At 42.0% G+C, this 17,819-nt stretch overlaps 1 long non-coding RNA gene across 1 annotated transcript; it reads left to right on the forward strand.

Annotated features, from left to right (window-relative positions):
* The first annotated feature begins 1,468 nt into the window (after positions 1-1,468).
* On the forward strand, positions 1,469-4,422 carry LOC135457945 (uncharacterized). Its single transcript, XR_010442805.1, has 4 exons — positions 1,469-1,547; positions 1,627-1,708; positions 2,603-2,663; positions 4,168-4,422. It is a non-coding gene; the product is annotated as an uncharacterized LOC135457945 (long non-coding RNA).
* The last annotated feature ends 13,397 nt before the right edge of the window (positions 4,423-17,819 follow it).

The following is a 17,819-nucleotide window of genomic DNA, read 5'->3' on the forward strand; positions in this document are numbered from 1 at the left end:
CAATCACTCGCAGTGTAGAGATAGGAGCTTCTAGTCATCATGCACATCTCTGCCCTTAATTCCTAGATTTAATAGCAATTGGTACCAATAATACATAGGTACTATATCTCTCACCCAACTTAAATATCTTTCTAATGTCCTCTAAAAGTGTCTAGAATGCCAAGAAAAACTTGTCATGTTGCTATGATCATAGATAATAAATGACAGCTGACTGTAACTCAAGATACTGTCAAAATCCTTTATTAAAATCTCCTAATTTAGCAAGCAATATTATCCATATAAAGAGAATCACCAGCATATTCTGCACTATTCTCTGAACTAAGGGAAGACGATTCATTTATAATATTTGCCAGGATGTTTTTGATTGGTTTTCTACCAGAGAAGGACACTAGCCATTTGATTCACTGACTGATTTCACTGACTCCATTTTTTAATAGATCATGGAATACATGAGTAGCACCATGAGTATGGTTTGGCAGGGACATAATTAATGTTAAACATCACTTGCCTTGATTGCTGAAGCCTCTTGAGTCTTTCCAAGATGAGTTTCTGTTTTGAAGGACTTCTATCCATGCTGAAATGTGGACAGGCCCAAGGAAAACTCTCCTATCTGGAGATGAGAAATCTGTTCAGTTTCATGCAGCCCCATGGCATATCCAGCTCTACAGGCTGAAAACCCCGTGTGTAGAGCCCACCTGCCCCTGCTGCCTCCAGCACTGCATTGGCACAGGGACAAAGCTTCTTGCATGATTTCAGAGTGGCTGTGGGGTGCAGAGACAAACAGAAGCTGGGCAACAGCCTTGGAAGTGAGATCCTGAATGCCAAGAAACTGCTGGAAGACTCCAGAGGTGGGATAGCAGCATCCTGGACAGATCCTTCCCTTTTCACATGACCCAATACAGAGGGGAGAGAGCAGAAGCACTACCATTGTATGACCTAGCCTGAGATATGCAGCTCCCAAATAAAATGCTATATATATTAAAAAAGAAAGATAAAACAAAGATTAGGTGCCTCCTCAGACATCTGCAAGGTCAGTGTTCTCATTTCTTACCTAAAGAAACAGTTCCCACTGTGCTGTTCCTCATGTTGGCACAGGCCATTCCCTCTGCAAACACCTGGGCTGACACAGCTCCATCTTTGCTTTGCCTTCCTATTTGTCCAGTGCCTCCTCCACCAGCAAGAGTAGCTCCTTCTTCCAGCATTCTCAGCACCAGCCTACATGTGCTAACCCTTTGTTCTCACCCCATTCTTATGTCTGAACACTCTTAACTTATGTCTTCCCAGATTCTTCCCATCTGGGAAGGACCTATTAGCAGTAATTTAACACCAATCTCCAATCTAGAGATCTCTGACTGAGAGAAACAATTTAGGAGCCATGGTGACTATTGATTAACATCACAGCTCTCTACACTTTGCCATGACTGCCTCATACAACATAAAACCCCTGCCAGGTGTGTTGAATTTACCTCATTATAGGTCACTGGATCAAGCACACAGACCAGTGTGGAAGCAGGAAGCAGAAACAAGGATTTCTCCTTGCTGAGAATGTATCTATAAATAGTAGCCTGTAGATTTAGACACTTTTTTGCTTTCTGTTCTCTCATCAGTTTCACATTCTGCCTGCAGAATAAATGACCATCACCACAGTCTTGTCAGTAGGCTGCCAAGGAGTGCAATATCCTGGGAAGGACAATCTGAATCTCACCAGGTGAGAGGAATATTAAACCAGATCTCCCCCTTTCTGATTAACATCTATAGTCTTGCAGTACTATCTGTTTTCCTTAGCTGTGATTTGGAAAATCACAGCTGGGGTTTTTTTCTGTGCTGAACTCAATACTGTGTGATAGACAGGTCTAATTTGCTGCAAAATTTTCCTAGATTTAAGATAGGTGCCAGCAAGCTCCCACAAGGTATCACAGCCAGGCTCAAGGCACAAGCCACAGAGCCTGACCACCCCTGCAAGTGCAGGAAGGGTGGCTGTGCAGAGCACAGTGCTGTCACCTGGAGAGCCCAGGGACACTGAGCAGCCTGGCTGAGCTCGGCAGTCCCTGTGCTTTGTGTGGGCCAGCTGGCACTGCTCAGAATTAGCTGAGGCTGACGCCTGTGTGAGCAGGGCAGAGCGGGCACACACCAGTCTGGGGGGCTGCGGATGGTGTCAGGAGAATGTATGGATGCTTCCTCCCCTCCTGGATGCTTCCTCCCCCTGCAGCAGGGAGGGCAAAGGGGCACAGCTCACAGGGCTGAGCCACAGCAGCCTGAGTGCTGGGACAAACCCAGAAACAAGCTCAGATGTTCAAGTGCAGGGCCATGGTCTTTGTCCAGCAGTGTTTTGAATGTCATTCTGTCTCTCTGTTCACATTCTCTCCTTAGCAGGGATGGTATGAGAAAAAACATTGAATACTGTGAAGCTTGCAGACATTTGTATAATGGGGCTATGCAGCATCCTCAGATGCATTGTTAGCAATTATATAGCACACTGGTGATTTCTCAGAAAATATTCGGTTTTTATTATTTTGTCTACATAGGTACATAAGTATATAGGGGTTAACACCCCTGAATCTTGCAATAGGCTAAATCTTTCTTTTCTATTTTCTGTCCCAAGGTGAAACCTTTTTTAAAGATGCTTCAGTAAATTACTTCATCCATCCCAAAGTTCTGTCAAGGTAAAAATTACATTTTGTTTCTCTCTTTTACAGAATTAGAAGAGTAGTTTTACCATGACAATAACTCAGGAACATTTAGAGAGGAAGAGCAGACTGCCACCTACTAAACACACCACACAAAATAAAAATACATACCCTATACCTCATAGCTAGAAATATGGGTTTTTTTAGTTAAAGGTTTAACTCCATATAAGCAATAACATCAGTTACTATAGACTAAATGGCCTAGATTAAAATGGCAATATCAGACTATGAAGTGCTCTCAAATAAGGTAAAACCAGTGTGAAATACTCTTTCATCTGTGTATATGGTTGAATGAACAAACAATGAGCTTTGTTGGAGTCTGGCTACACCCAGGTGACTGGTCTGGGTGAGTGCTTTTGTATACAAATGGGGTCCATCCTAAGAAACCATCTGCTTCACAAAAATCACCATTAGTTACCTGACAGCATCCTGATAAAACCCAAGAAAATAAAAGGATGAGGGGTAAAGGCATAAGACTCTTCTCATGTCAAAGGATTGGAGTTACCAATGGTCAAATGATGAAGTAGAAGCAAAAGTGTCAGAATGGACACCATGAAGTCTATTTCATGTGTGGTTCCCTTCAACATCCAGAACAGACTTAATGGATGAACTGTGGCATTCAATGGTGATATGGCGGTGAGAAGTTTATTAACGATGTTTATTAACAAATTAAATTTCTTAAACCATATTTAGCTCAAGCTAAATATAATCATCACAAAGCAGTGAGGTGACCCCCAGCAGCCATGTTCATGTGCACATGTGGGGAACAGGACACCTCGAGGTGCTCCTCTCCTTTGTACTTCCCGATGGAATCCAAGCCTATGTCTGTGTCTGACAGTTGTGCCTGGGCAGTTCTGCACCATACTGAATTCTTACAGCACAGCAGCTTTACAGATTTAAAAATCTTTTAGGGGTAGTTGATCACCTGGCAGTACTATGAAAAATGACATTATGAATGCCACGGTAACGCAACAAGCAGTGCAGAAAAAACTAACTAAAAGCTCTTCTGCATCAAAGACTATCAAGATGCCACTATTCTGGAAGAAGCACTACTTAAGAGTTTGAGAGCTGGTTAAAAGACAGAAAGCAAAAAGTAGGGCTTCAGTTTCACTTATAGGATGGAGAAAATACTGGAGTATCCCCAGGTAGAGATGGTGGAACTAGTTTTATTTAATATCTTCATGAATAACCTGGAAAAGCAAGTATGCAGAGAAACCCCCAATTACCCAGACCTTACTACTGCATGTAGTGAAATGCCACACCAATGGAGCGGAGACACAGAAGGGCTTCCCTGACCTGAGCAAAAGTGTAAAGTTCCCCTTACAAGAAAAAATCCCCTTCAGAACCAACTTTATCCACACTAGTGCTCTTTACTGACACAGCTGTGCAGGAGAGGACTTCTCATGTGGGCAAGGGTTTATGCCTTCATTGGAGAGGCCATTATTCATGAGATTGTAGCAATAGATGTTCTTTTTTCCAGGGAAAAATCTCAGCCTTCATTTTGCTATCAATCACGAATTGCCATACTTCAGAAAGAAACTTAAGACTCAAAGAGATCCTGCAGGTCTTTCTTCCTTACTGGATGAAATTGAACGAAAACAAGTTCCAGAGAGGACTCCAGAACATCTCCAGCTTCCAGATTGGATTCAGTAACTGATGACATCTTATTAGGTGTGAGAATACTGTGTTGTTCCATTCATCATTATAAATAAAGCAATATTTTTTACTTTCCAAATTTGAAGAGTTATGAGGCTCTTTTTTTCCTTAGCCATTCAAGGAAGCAAAAATCTAACACCTTTTTATTTTCAAAAAATAATGAGATCAGTTGTCTTCCATCTTAGTTCAAGGCTACTACAAGTTACTCCTGCCCAAAGCCTTCATCACTACTAACCCCGTGTGATACTGATAGCTATTAGTGCAGAGCTGAAGCTTTGAAGTCTGTTTTATTTGGAACGGATGTCACTGAATTTTCAGGAGTAGGATTTAGCCTTGGATTAAGACAATGAGGTCATGGTGTTGAAATTGTGCAAAGTATTCAAAGAATACTTGTAGGTTCTTGTGCTACTTTAGAGAACTTCGGTACTTCAAGCCATTTGGCAGTAGCACGGGGCTTGCATATGACGCCGAATTTGCAAAATATTTGACGTTTCTTGGAACAGCAGGTGGTATGTCTCACAAGCATTTAAAATTACACAGGATCTACATTCAGATAACTGAATCCAGATGCACATGAGTCTACTCTAGAATGAAATAAACTTCAATTTTGGCAGCTTAGATTTAAACAGCTAACTTTTTGAGCAACTGGTGTCAGATGAACTTTGTTTCTATCATATTTGTTCATGTAATGAATATAGGTTTCCTCCACATTTTCTTATCACCTCACACTCATTACACTATGACTTTAACTATCAGTGATCTCCTGTTCCCAAGCGGCCGGGCAGAGCATGAGACCACAGCCCTCAGATTCACAAGCATTAAACATACACACCCTGTGTGTATCTCCAGCATGGACAGCAGTTGCATGACTGTGTCTGCAGATATCTTTAGTCAGATCAGCCACTACACTGAAATAAATTCACAGCAATGTTGTCTTGGCTCTGGGCTGGGCACATGCTTACCCCAGCTGCTGCCCCAGCCTCCTCCCACCCAGCAGCGGCTCCACGAGTGGGCACGATCTGGCTGGCCGGTGGCAGCTGGCATTGCACTCACACAGCAGAAGGGAGGCTGCTGGTAGGGTTTAAAATACGTGTTCTACAGCATGCCAGTGCAAGGCAGGAGCCAGTTTTATGACATTTGGCTGGTATGAAATGTCTATCCTCGATGCTTTAGGGAACGAGAAAATAAACAGCGCCAAATATGCAAATTGAAATCATTCTATTCCATACATGCATTTTACTAGTGTGAGAGCGTGCCTGGCAGTTATGTCCTCAGCTAACCCTAATAGCTAGGTAATTTCTCACTCCCCAGGCCGGACCTTTCTGATTTTCAGTTATGAAATTTGTGTTTTGCTCTCTGCCTTGAAAATTTTTAAGTTGGGTGTTGCTTATGCATGCCTGCAACTCACTGTGAGCAATTTGGAGAAACGTGGTAAGCAAGAGAAACCCTGTCTTTCCACAATTGGCTACAATATCACTCGTAAATTGACATTTATATTTCAATAATGAACTTTGTGTTGATCTTTCTTGAAGTCTTGCACTATAAAATATGTATACAGAAGTACTTCTGTGCAATGACTTTTTTATAGTTTTAAACTTTCAACCTGCTAAAAAACCTGCTGTAAACAAGTTCTTGGACTCCTGCATTTTTCAGTACTACATGATTTCTGCAATACTATTAAATGAAGTCTTTCATACTTTTATCTGAACTAAAGGTAATATTTACTGGAGCATACCTCTGTGGAATTTTTCAGCAAAAACCTCTTTTGCAAAGACTCTGAAATCCACTTCACACAGAGATGCTTCAGCAGCTTGGTACTTCACTATCGGATGTAAGAGGGATGTTGTGTGACATCTGAGGTCATGAAGCAGCTTACAGGCAGCATTCAAAAGCATGTATGAACAAATCCAAGCTAACTGTATGAACACAAGCACCCTCCATTTACTTGTGAAGCCTGACTGTCAAAGAGTTCATTGTATCTGTGTGTGTACGTGTGTGCAGATACAATCACTGGCAACTGGCCCTCATGGCAGACTAAATTCAAACAGCAAGTGAAAATGAGGTAATGTAAAACAACCTGCTCTGCAGTCACCTCAGTTCTTCCTTTTTTTCAATGAAGGAGATCAATTATGCCAAACAAGCAAGAAACCAACCAATTATTCACAGTCCAACACGAATACGTAACCAAGCAGCAGAGAAATCACCCCAATAAAAAAGCACAAAGATAAATAAGTGAAAAGAGGGAAATGGTCCATGTTGTTTAGCGTGGATATGAGTAGGATGGGGTAGCATGTGCATAGCACAGGCTTTGAAGCACCTGCTCAAAGCCAGGGGTTGGAATTTCTACCATATCCTGGTTACTCAAAAGTTGTTTTCTAGTGTGGTTGGTGAAAGCTTAAAGCCAACATGACACCTGATGATGACTCTGAAGCACTGTCAGGAAAGAGAAATTATGATATCTGGGACTCCCTGGAAGTGGAAGAAGTAGCAAATTTCCAGCTGGACTCAAGAGGCCAGGATGTGGCCTGCATGACTGTGGAGATTTCATTCCCCTTCTACCTGGGGTGATTCACCTCAAACCCCACCAGTGAGAGACAGGGTTTATTAGAGAGATGTGACAGCTTAAAAGAGTAAACCCACGTGGATGAAATCCACTGACTATGGTCACCTAGAGTGAGTTAAATTGTCAAGTCACCCTAGGTGACCACAGAAAGCCACAGAAGCCCTGTTTCTCACTGTGGCTGGACCACAATGCTTGCTTCCTGCCTTCTGGAATTTCCTTATATAAATTGGAGCTCAGGGGATTCCCTCTCCCATTGCTTTTATAAGAGCTGATCCTAGGCTGTCCTCACTTTCCCCTTCCTGGACACCCTGCTGCCTATTATGACACTGCACTTTTGACCTGTAATCCCCTGCCTTTTTTTTTTCTTTTCTTTTCTTAAGAAAAGGGATTTCCAGCTGATTTTCTTATATCATCTGGTTCCTCAGAAGCTCCTAAACAATCTTGCAGATTTCCCCAGTACCTTTGTTTCTCTGAATGTAACCCGCAGATTAGAACCCACAGATTAGAACTGCACAACCAGAGAGAGTGGGAGTCCCTGTTTGTTGGTCCCTTACCCCAGCTGAGAGGCTCCCACCCATCAGCCAGCTCCTGACTGGGAGCCTCCAGCCCAGAACCAGTGTACACTCTGAGCTCCCATGGCTATGCCAGACCCTTTGAAAACTTTACATCACAGAGGTCAGACTCAGCCAGAGCTCAGATGAAGAAGCCTTCCAGTTGATTTATACAAACAAACAAATCTCCAGTATGATCTGAGGGCAGGGAGGGTGTTCTTGGAGCCTGGCCCTTGGCTTTGCTGCTCAGCTGAGATTTTGAGAGTGCTGAGGCACTTAAATACTTTAAAGCCATCAGCATGATTCTCCATCTCACAAATCCTTGAAAAACATAAGACAAAGATTACAAGTTTTAAAGCAGGATGGAAGGTTTACTCAGATTAACTTAAATCAGTGAAACATTGCTAAGTGACTCACTGGTTTGTAGGTGGACTATTCCCAAAAGTTTTCAAGGCAGTTTTAGAGCTTTGGGGAGCTATAGGGAACAATACACCAAAAATACAGTAAAGCAAGCTGTGAGGAACGAGGAAGGTGACAAGACTTTGGGCATTTTTGGACCATGTGCCAGGGACTTGGCACTATACTCAGCCATAATAAAATATCCCACAAAAAGGGGAAGATGGTAACATTTACCCTGAAATAAATGGCAAAGGTATTGTTGTTTTTACTACTCTATTTCTGTGCTCAGTGCCCTTCTCTTGGCCCCAAGGGAAGCAAAGGATTTCATCCACGTGGGTTTACTCTTCTAAGCTGTCACATCTCTCCAAGAAACGTACGGGACATGAAAACAACAGTGGACACAAACCAGGTGTCCCAGCTCTATCCAGAGGCCACTGGATTAAAGTAAAGCTTACTTTATCCACTGTTTCTGAATAAATATCATAACTGCACAAGGGAATGCTGTTTCCCAAATATATCCAGATAATGAATACAATTTTATCCTTTCTCCTTTCCATAAAAACCAAATTAGCAGTTTCTTTACCATTTAAAGAAGCATCATTGGATGGGCTCTTCGTGAAGCTAATTGTGCATATACTTGTCTTGGCATTATGGAAATGATGGGGATGTGCACGGGTTAAACTTTGCCTGACCAGATTTCATGTTCTCAGCAGGTTTCCCTGTGAACTCCACTGGAGCACTTGTAGGTCTCTGGAGCCAGGTGCCGAGGGGACAGGAGGGGTTTTGGGGCCCCCCTGCCCTCCTGTGCAGGGGGAGCTGGTGCGAGGGCAGCAGCTCCCACCGGGATCCCCGTCCGTGCCCTCCGCTCTCCAGCTGGGGCAAAGGGAAAGCTCCAAGCACAACCTGCTCCTGCCTCTGCCGGCTTACCACGGACACAGGCCAGGCCTGGCAACGAAACATTAAACAAACGCGTGTTAGCAACAAAAACTCCGTGCCCGAGAGCCCCTGAATGCCGCTGCTGGGCACGGAGCCGCGCTCCCCTCTAGCGGCTGCGCCGCTCCCTGGGCACCTCCGAGCAGCTCAAAAACATCAAAAATCGGGTCCCCTCCCCGCAGGAGTGTGTGACACAGCTGTACGGACAGATACACCGCTCCCTGGGCACCTCCGAGCAGCTCAAAAACATCCAAGGTTTGGTCCCCCCACTCAGGAGTGTGTGACACAGCTGTACGGACAGATACACCCATGTGTGCACCGTGCAGAGAGAGGTAAAGATAGGCACATGCAAGAAATCTTCAGTCAGGAATGTAAATGGTTTTGGCCCGAAGGATGATTATTTTAGGATCCGTCACACACAGTGTTTAATACATTTATACACATGCATATACTTGCATCTACATACAGACTTCTTAGTGCTGTTCCATCTGTGTTGGTTTTTAAATCAGCGCCCTACTAGATAGCTTTTCCTTTTTATTTAGGCACTTGCTGTTCATAGACAGACATGAGCCAGAAAGAGATCAGAACAGATAAACATTGCATTCCCAGACTTCTTTCACTTTGCAAAGGGAAGTCCAAAAGCTCCCCAATAACAGGATTTAGGTTTCTCTGATGGAAAACACCCAGGGAAGCCCCTGAGCCTTTCAGTAAGCCAAAGGCTAAAAATGACCTGATGAGCAAGTGGCACCTTCAGTAAGGGAAATGGCAGCAGGGATGCCTTGACATGGCCCACACAGCATATTTTAAGCATGGATTTGTGCATGATGTGAAAGCCATGCCAGGGAAACTCATCAGCCAGGATTTCTCCCACCCCCTGGATGCCACAGGTCCCTGATAGCAGATGCTGAGACATTCAAGGATGACACATCATACCTTCCTGGCACTGCTCAGCAAGTGCTTTTCAGGTAAAAGCACATAAAGGAAATAACACATAAACACTGGCTTTTCCTCTAGTTGAAGAGAAGGAACAGAAAGAAATTTATCTGGGAAACTGAAGTAAAAAATTAGATTTGTGCCTGTGTAGTGACTTTGTGTCAAAATAAGCAATTTAGAAGGTGGACTGCACCCATCGATTAAAAATGTAGCACTGCTTTCTGTTTGCTTACAACACAAAAAGGTTTTGTGCCTTGCTTCTTGGAAGGCTGCTGCATTTCACATTATTTGTGAGTTACATACTTTTAATAGCAGCTAATGAGACATCTTGTGCAGAATCCTCTGTTCATAAACGTGATCCATTCCTTGCATCTGTAGTATTACATACCAAAAATAGCTCACAGCTCCTACCCATATTCTGAATATATCACACAATAGAAGCAGCACAGAAATAGAACTCGTGGGCAAAGTAAAAAGGATTCTTGTAATTCAGGCTCCTGTAAGTGCATTGGCATTGTCTTTCCTTACACGGTGTCATCCTATTTTTAGTAAGATTCATATCTTATTTAGTACTTGCAGTTTGAATGAGATGGAGACAGGTGAGAAAAATTGTTTTTCCGAAATGGCTGTAAGCTTCCAAAGGAAAAAATATCTCTTGCAAATGAAATTAACCCTCAAACTTTTACTAAGACTAATTTGGAGGGGCTTAATATAAAACCTAATCCCTTAAATTTATAGAAGAGAGTGAGAGATTTTCATGAGATTTCAAGAAACAGGACCAGTTTGTACTACAAAAAATGGTGAGGATGCATGGTGAAGGTCAGGAGAGTAGTCAGATGGTGAAGAATGTTTTTAGTGGTCACTGCTTCTCACCCATTTTTGTTAGGGCTCCCAGTCCATCTGGGCTGGCCTCAGTCTTGTCTTTTCCACATCCCAGCCTCTGAAGTTTGTTCCTGATTTCTCCCTGGGCTGGTCCTGTTCTCCATCCTAGAAGGCTGGGCAGCAAGGGGTTAAGTTACCCCTGCCTTGGCGTGTTGAGGAAGCCTGGCTCCACTCTCACCTCCCATCACTCCTCTCCACCACAGGTCTGGATCCCAGGAGCACAGATTCCTGATTTCTTCTCCAAACTCCTCAGCCAGTTCCAACACACTGGCTGGGGGCAGCTCAGTCCTTCCCCTGGTGCCCCTGCCCAGCCCATGTCAGAGTTCCACCTGCTGCCTTGGTTCTGTTGCCCCTGCTCTCCCTCTGTCCAACCTTATCTTGCACTTTCATGGTCTTGCACTTTCTTACTGTTTGTTTTCTTCCTTCAGAATTCATGAGCCTCTCTACTATCCATTATTTCCTTTCTTACTTTGCAGTCCCAGATTCCTTATGCAACAAATTCCAGGTAAAGCAGTAAATTAATCCAGCCATCATAGCAAACTTTATCCAAGTTTTTAAGTCCTGAGGAAAGCCAGGGGAGGAATGTCAAAGAAAAAGCTCCTAGAGATCCAGTGGAGACCTTGTTTAGACTCTTTAGTTTTATTAGGAGAGAGTTTTATATGTCTCAGGGGAGCCTGCCAAAGAACCCCTATGAAGAGGAATCACTTCTCTCTGCTGTCCTGGAGCAGAGTTGTGGAAGAATGAGTCATTTTGCAGATCAAAAGGTCTGGGAATTGTTCATGTTTACAAGAGACATGGATTCCAGATCTAAGCTGAAAACACACTGATTAGACAGGAGATCAAAGTAAGAACATCAAATACATCTGACCCAGATGTAACATGGCTACAAGGGCCTTTATGTTTTGTCATGTTATGCCAAGCCATATTTCCATTTAAAAACAAACAGTACCTTATCTGAGTAGAATGGAACATCACAGACAAATGCAAGTTTCACCATTTTGCTTAATATATGTAGTTTCATTTCTTTATCCAGGTGCTTGAATGCATAACATCTGTTGCTTTCATCCCTAATTCCCAAATGATCCACTGCCAAGCCACTAAGGATGGAAGTTTTACTGGTGCCATGTGCTCCTAGTTCAAGTATATGTCATTTCACTGCTGTTGCTGAACTGCTTTGTCCCCCCAGGGAAAGCTGACCAGAACTGCACAGAGACACCAAACAAACACACCCTGCAGAGCTGTGCTGGCCACGCTCACTGTGCAGTCACCCGAGTGCCACAGGAGGATGAAGGGGAACCATCCCTGGGGAATCAAATCACAAATTCATTCCACCACCCAGTACAACAGGCTCCCGCGCCACAGCTATGAAGCAAGAGGGATAGCTGTGGTTTTAAAGCAGATATGAAAAGCAGATTTTGTAACATTAATGCATGCTTCAGAGTGACAACATGAATGTCAATCAAAAGGAAAGATCAAGAAATACAAATGTGTAACATTTTTGATGATTTCTAAATTGCTAATCATAACTTTTGAATGATCAATTAGCAGCTATTGTACAGCAAACAATTACATACATAATGTAAGTAGCATAAAGTCTTCTCAGAGGTAATTTCTCCAGCATCTAAAGGCCTCATCCTATAAACTGATGTGACCTTGCTGCAGTTTTGCCAGCTAATGATCTGCCCAATTGCAATGAAAAGGGGTTTTATGTTTTTCTTTTACTTACTCCATTCCACTAGGTTAATTAAAATAACAAAGTATAATCAGTCTAAGTTATGAGGTCTTGATATTTGGAGACACAATGGTTTCAAATATTAGGGCAAGAATCAGCTGCACCTTTAGGAGCACCCTATCAGAGACATCTAATACATGTAAGGCACAAACTGCAATGTGCAACATCTGAACCTGGCATTTATGAAAACTAGTGCTTGAATCATCCTGCTAAGGACAGCAGTAATAATGGCAGCTACCTATTAAATACCTGAAAATGTTTTTTATAGTATTTTAAAGGATGTGAGGAGAAAAAAGTTTCAAAACATCTCAGTATCAGTCAGCAAGAGAGGAGAACACAGAGGATGAATGCATCATCTGCTGACCAGAGGCACTAATTTCCCAGTCAGTACAGATGAGATCAACAAGCACTGGTGGGGCACTCACAAGGCAAGGCACCATTTAACAACAGTATTAAGTTTGTACATAAGCAGGAGACCACAAGAAAATAAAGCTCTTGTCATGGTCATTACCTCCTCAGCTGAAGTGAGAATGAGATTTATTTTGAGCTCTTCAGTGATAACCCATTACCATTTTCATCATTAGATTCCAAACCAAACTCAACCCAATTAATATAAAGCCTGGAAGGAATCCTAAAACCTAACAAAATTCTACAGATAATCTGACTCCAGGTTGCAGTAGGTGAGGCTTATCATCTAACAGGCTGAAGTTATACAAAAGATAATGAACACAAATGCTTGGATTCAAAGTGGAAAAGAGAGGGATATGCCATTTCCTGCTAAAAATGTTTTGTCTGACTCATTTGCTGAGAGTCATCTGCAGGACTTGCTGCACTCACTGCTCCGTTTTTCAAACAATGCAGATCTCCCTTTTCTTAGGGAGGAAGTGGAAACAGGTGGCTTCAGTTACTTTTGTGGGTTACATTTGATGAATTGATGCATTCTGCAAAAATCTAAGTATTGTATGTATGTTATAACATAACATACAATGCATACAATACAATACATACATACAATACAGCAATGATGTATTCTAAAAATATAAGCTTTTCTTTCTGTTCTTTTTTTAAAATGAATACGCAGCAAGTCCTGGATGACAAGAACACGGTATTTTTCCATTGTAGTTTAATTACTCTGAATTCTGAGAGAACAAGGAATCTCCTCTTCTCCTGTAATTTCAGCAATTTCTTGTCTCACTGAGAAGACACACCTACCATGGAATTGCCTAGTTGTAAGTGCAGGAGAGGAGCATATCCTAAGAAAGTAATTTCCTGCTCTGATTCAGTATAAGCAATGAGTCTCTATCACTTCACAGGTGGTTTTTATTGGTTAAACTATTCCTAAAGCTGCCCTGTAAAACAGCTCTGCAATACAGAGGTCTATTTCTGACTGAAAATGCCTGTGTGGGTAGGGGCCATTTATGGGGTTTGGCTGACTCATCCAGGGCCTTGTGAGGAAAAGTTCCACTTGCCATGAGTGAGGAGTGGGCAGACTTGGAGCATGTGGAGAACAGGGATGTGCTTCTCCCACCACCTTTACCCAGCCAGAGGTCAAAGTGCCTCCTACAAGAGTTTATAACAGCACACAGGTTACTTCCAACTCAGCAGGGCAGGACCTGGTAAGTAAGTAATGGTTATGTTTCCAGTTAAGGAAAAAACTTCTCCTGCTGCTATGCTGTATTAATGCAGTTTTGGTGGTTTCTGTGCAGAGGGAATCACTGTCTGCCCTGATGGGTAAATCAACACCCACTTGTCCTGACCTGAGTGCAACACAGACAACAGAAGTGCCTAGAGCTTCTGAACCCAAGGTTTTGGTTTTGAATGAGGTCACAAACAGCCAGGTGAAGATTTCTCAAACTCAGCTGCTGTGCACAGATAAAGCTGGCTTGAGGTCCCCATGGGTCAGTGCCAAACACAAGTGCTGATCCAGAGCCAGCATATCTACACTGAGGAGTCTCTGGACACCTCTTGACCCTTTCAAACAGCCCTGGCAGGGTGGCTGTGGGCTGTGGCAGTGGGCAGCTCATCACACAGTGCACCCAAGATATTGTAAACTGGATAGGATAGCAACACTTCAAGCCTTTTTTGAGAGACTTGATGGAGGAACAGGTAATTCCTAAGTAGCCCTAAAAGCCATCACTCCTGGGCACCACAAATTTTATAGACACAAAGCTGAACAAAGAAAATTCATACTTTTTATTTAGAAGACTTGGAAGATATTAAGCAGGTGTTATCAAAAATATCAAATAATTTAATTGCAACATATAGGTCTGATCCCAAAGGATACTCAAGGCATTTATCATCTTGTCATAAACTATCCTATTGTAATTACATTTTTTGTTGGTTTTGGAGAAACTACTAATCTGGTCCAGAAAGCAGATTCTCAGAGACAATTATTACCATTAATAATTGAATAGAAAATTATTTCATTAATAATAATGGAAAATTATTAATACAGTTTACTGAATTGAGAGACATAAACAATATAACAATAGAATCTTATATTGAAAATATACTCCTTGTATGAGAAGCTTCACCCTAGAGAAATGGCATGTTATTTATTAATAACATAGCACAACACTAAAACTACTGTACAGCTGATGTGATTTGGGATTAATTATCATTGCTATGAACCATAAAACTTCTGCAAGCATAAATTTTTATCAATGTGATAAAATAAGTGTTATAAAATATGTCTGTCAGTTGCCTGAGGGACATTCAGTGTCAGAAAAACATTTTCCAATTAAAAAAGGACACATTTTTCTGATTTTTTTCCTTGCTGAAACTGCAATGCAGATCTGCCTTGAAAAATGTATGCTGATCCAAGCCTCATTTGTATCCTCAGTCTGTGGTTACCTGCATTCAAAATGGTGCAGTACTTCAGAGCCAGCCTTGATTTCCATCATGGCATACCCATTTCAATGACATTTCTGCTAATTCAAGCCAAAATAAGCCTCCCTGCAGGACAAAAGACTATTAATTCCTACACTAGGAGGGACTGACTTTGTTTGCTGAGTGATATTGTTTTCTCAGCTTCACTGGGGATATAATAGTCTGACTTTGCATTAAGTCTCCTGACACATCCAGAACAAGAATAACCATCAAGATAGCAGCATTTTCTTCGCAAGGGGTACTAGCTTTTGTATTCAGAAATATTATCTGTGTTTTACTTGGGCAGCTGTTTCATAAATATTTCTACTTGCAATTCTACTCAGCAGACACTCAGGCTTTGGTAAAGGTATATAAACATTTTGCCAGCCCCACTCAGTACTGCTTACCTCTTGAGGAGAAATCTGCAGTCATAATAAACAACTTGGGATATCTGTGTGAAGCACCTACTGTGGACTGGCACCATACCAAGAGATTTTCAGCCACCCCAACCCAGTGCAGTGCTCTGGAAGGAGCTTTCTAAGAGGCATTTGGCACCAGCAGGCCCAGGGATGCAGCTACCAGTGTCACCCAAATTACTGCTCCCCTCACACTCAGTCCTTATTTGCGAGAACTTCCCACGTGAGGGACTAGCTTATAAAGGTATTTTGCTTTTTCTTACATGTGAGCAAGCAAACCCATCTGCTATTCAATTTATCCCTCTGTTTAGCCTCTACTCTTGTGTATCTTTGGAGTTGAGATTTCTCTTTGTGAGTGAGCCAGAATAAATAATTTTATCTGTTATGCTATTGTCCAATTCTCTAATTCAAGTATTCAGACAGAATGTATTTATGTTTCTTCTCTTTTGATCTTTTGTTCCTTTCTGAAACTCATTCTCTCCAATACAAGGAGTGGTACCCACCCAATGACTAGGGCATTCTCCTTGCAAGAGACCTCTTTAGAACTTTGGCAGAAAGGTTTCTGTTTTCACCCATTCATTTTCAGTGCTCTGTTGCACCCATTTCAGTGCTCTAAGGTCACAGCCATGGTCCAGTTAAAAACCCTGGGTAAGGCTCCCACTGACTCACATCAATGGCAACTCCTGACTTACAGAGATACCCCCAGTGACAGGGTTGGCTGACTAGTTCCATCCCTTCAAGGGTGTTGAATTGCTGTGGATCACCCCAGTTTTTACTGGCAAAGGGAAGCATCCCATGCCTCTCTTCAGACACCAACAGAAGTGAGGTAAAACAACACCTAGTGTAGGAAAAAAAGTAAGCAGCAAGCAAAGACAGCTGTGGTCTGAGGAAGGAGACTGGCAGCAGATAAAACCAAGAAGGGAGAGGGGAGAAATGCAGCAGGTGGGGAAGGGAGGGACACAGAAAGCCAAGGGTTAGCCAGAAAGAAATGATCCTCAGCATCACTTAATCAGTATAACCTGCCATCTCCAAAATCTGCTCTGTGTTGGAAGTATAACCTGCCATCTCCAAAATCTGTTCTTGAACTCCTCCCTGCCTGCATGCACAACTTAAATAATTAACTGAAGGTTTGTCACTCACTTTGAAACTGGAGAAGGCAATGTGATTTTGATAACTTAAGCTGTGTTTGCAGCTGGAGAAGAATAATATTTTCATTTGTCTGGTTTCATTGATTTCCACTACAATATCAATTCTGAAAATCAGTTCCTACTCTAAACACTAATCCCTGTCTCTAAGAGCTTTTATGTGGGAAAATATCTTGTGACTCCTGCTAGCACTAGAAACAAGTATTCTAGAAAATTGCTCATGACTTGTCACCACGAGATACATCTTAGCTGTGGAAGAATGAGAAGTTAAAGAAGTTTTTTGAAGTTTAGCATTTCTTAACAGGTCCTCATAAGAAAAGTTGGCTCTGTGAAGAAGAAACAATATTTTTTCCTGCTGTTATTGCCATCCCCTAAAAAGTTTTGGTTTTTCTTAGAATTGGTACTTTTTAGGTAAAATAAAGAGAAAAATTTTAAAATTTCATTCGGAAAAAAGAAGAGATTGAGACAATATGCATTCATCATGTTGCATTTTATAATTTTCTGTTAATCTATTCTGTTCTTGCTGTGGTTATACAGCAGCACTAATTCCCTGAATAAGAGTCTGTCTAAATTCCAGTTATGATCATACAACCAAACCTCATATAATCAAAAACAACTTTTTCTCCCTGCCTGTTATTTTCCTTGAATTCTGGCCAAAATTGCAGCTGCCTATCCTCACAAAGTTTACATTAACTTTGAGATTTGTTTCAACTGATGTGTGTTATGCTCCACAGTCCAAAGCCTGGAGTTGTTTCATCATTTTGGACACTTCACACTGGGGTTTTTGAGTAGTTCTCCCACTTCTATGGTGATACAAATTTCACAGAAGCACTAGAAAGCACAAAAGCACTATGATTCCTGTGCTTACTAGAAATGTTTGGTTTGCACCAGATACCACTGGGTTCATCCAAAGCCCAGGCTGCCACAGGCCTGTCAGGTTCTCCAGAGCAAGTCAGAAAACCTACCGATGCCTTGAAAAACAATGACTATGTGTGGCCGCTTCACGCATTAAATTTCCTAACTAAGGTCAATGCTTTTAATTCCTGAGTCTGGC

The sequence above is a fragment of the Zonotrichia leucophrys genome, chromosome 1A (assembly GCF_028769735.1).
Source record: "Zonotrichia leucophrys gambelii isolate GWCS_2022_RI chromosome 1A, RI_Zleu_2.0, whole genome shotgun sequence".
NCBI classification, from domain to species: Eukaryota; Metazoa; Chordata; class Aves; order Passeriformes; family Passerellidae; genus Zonotrichia; species Zonotrichia leucophrys.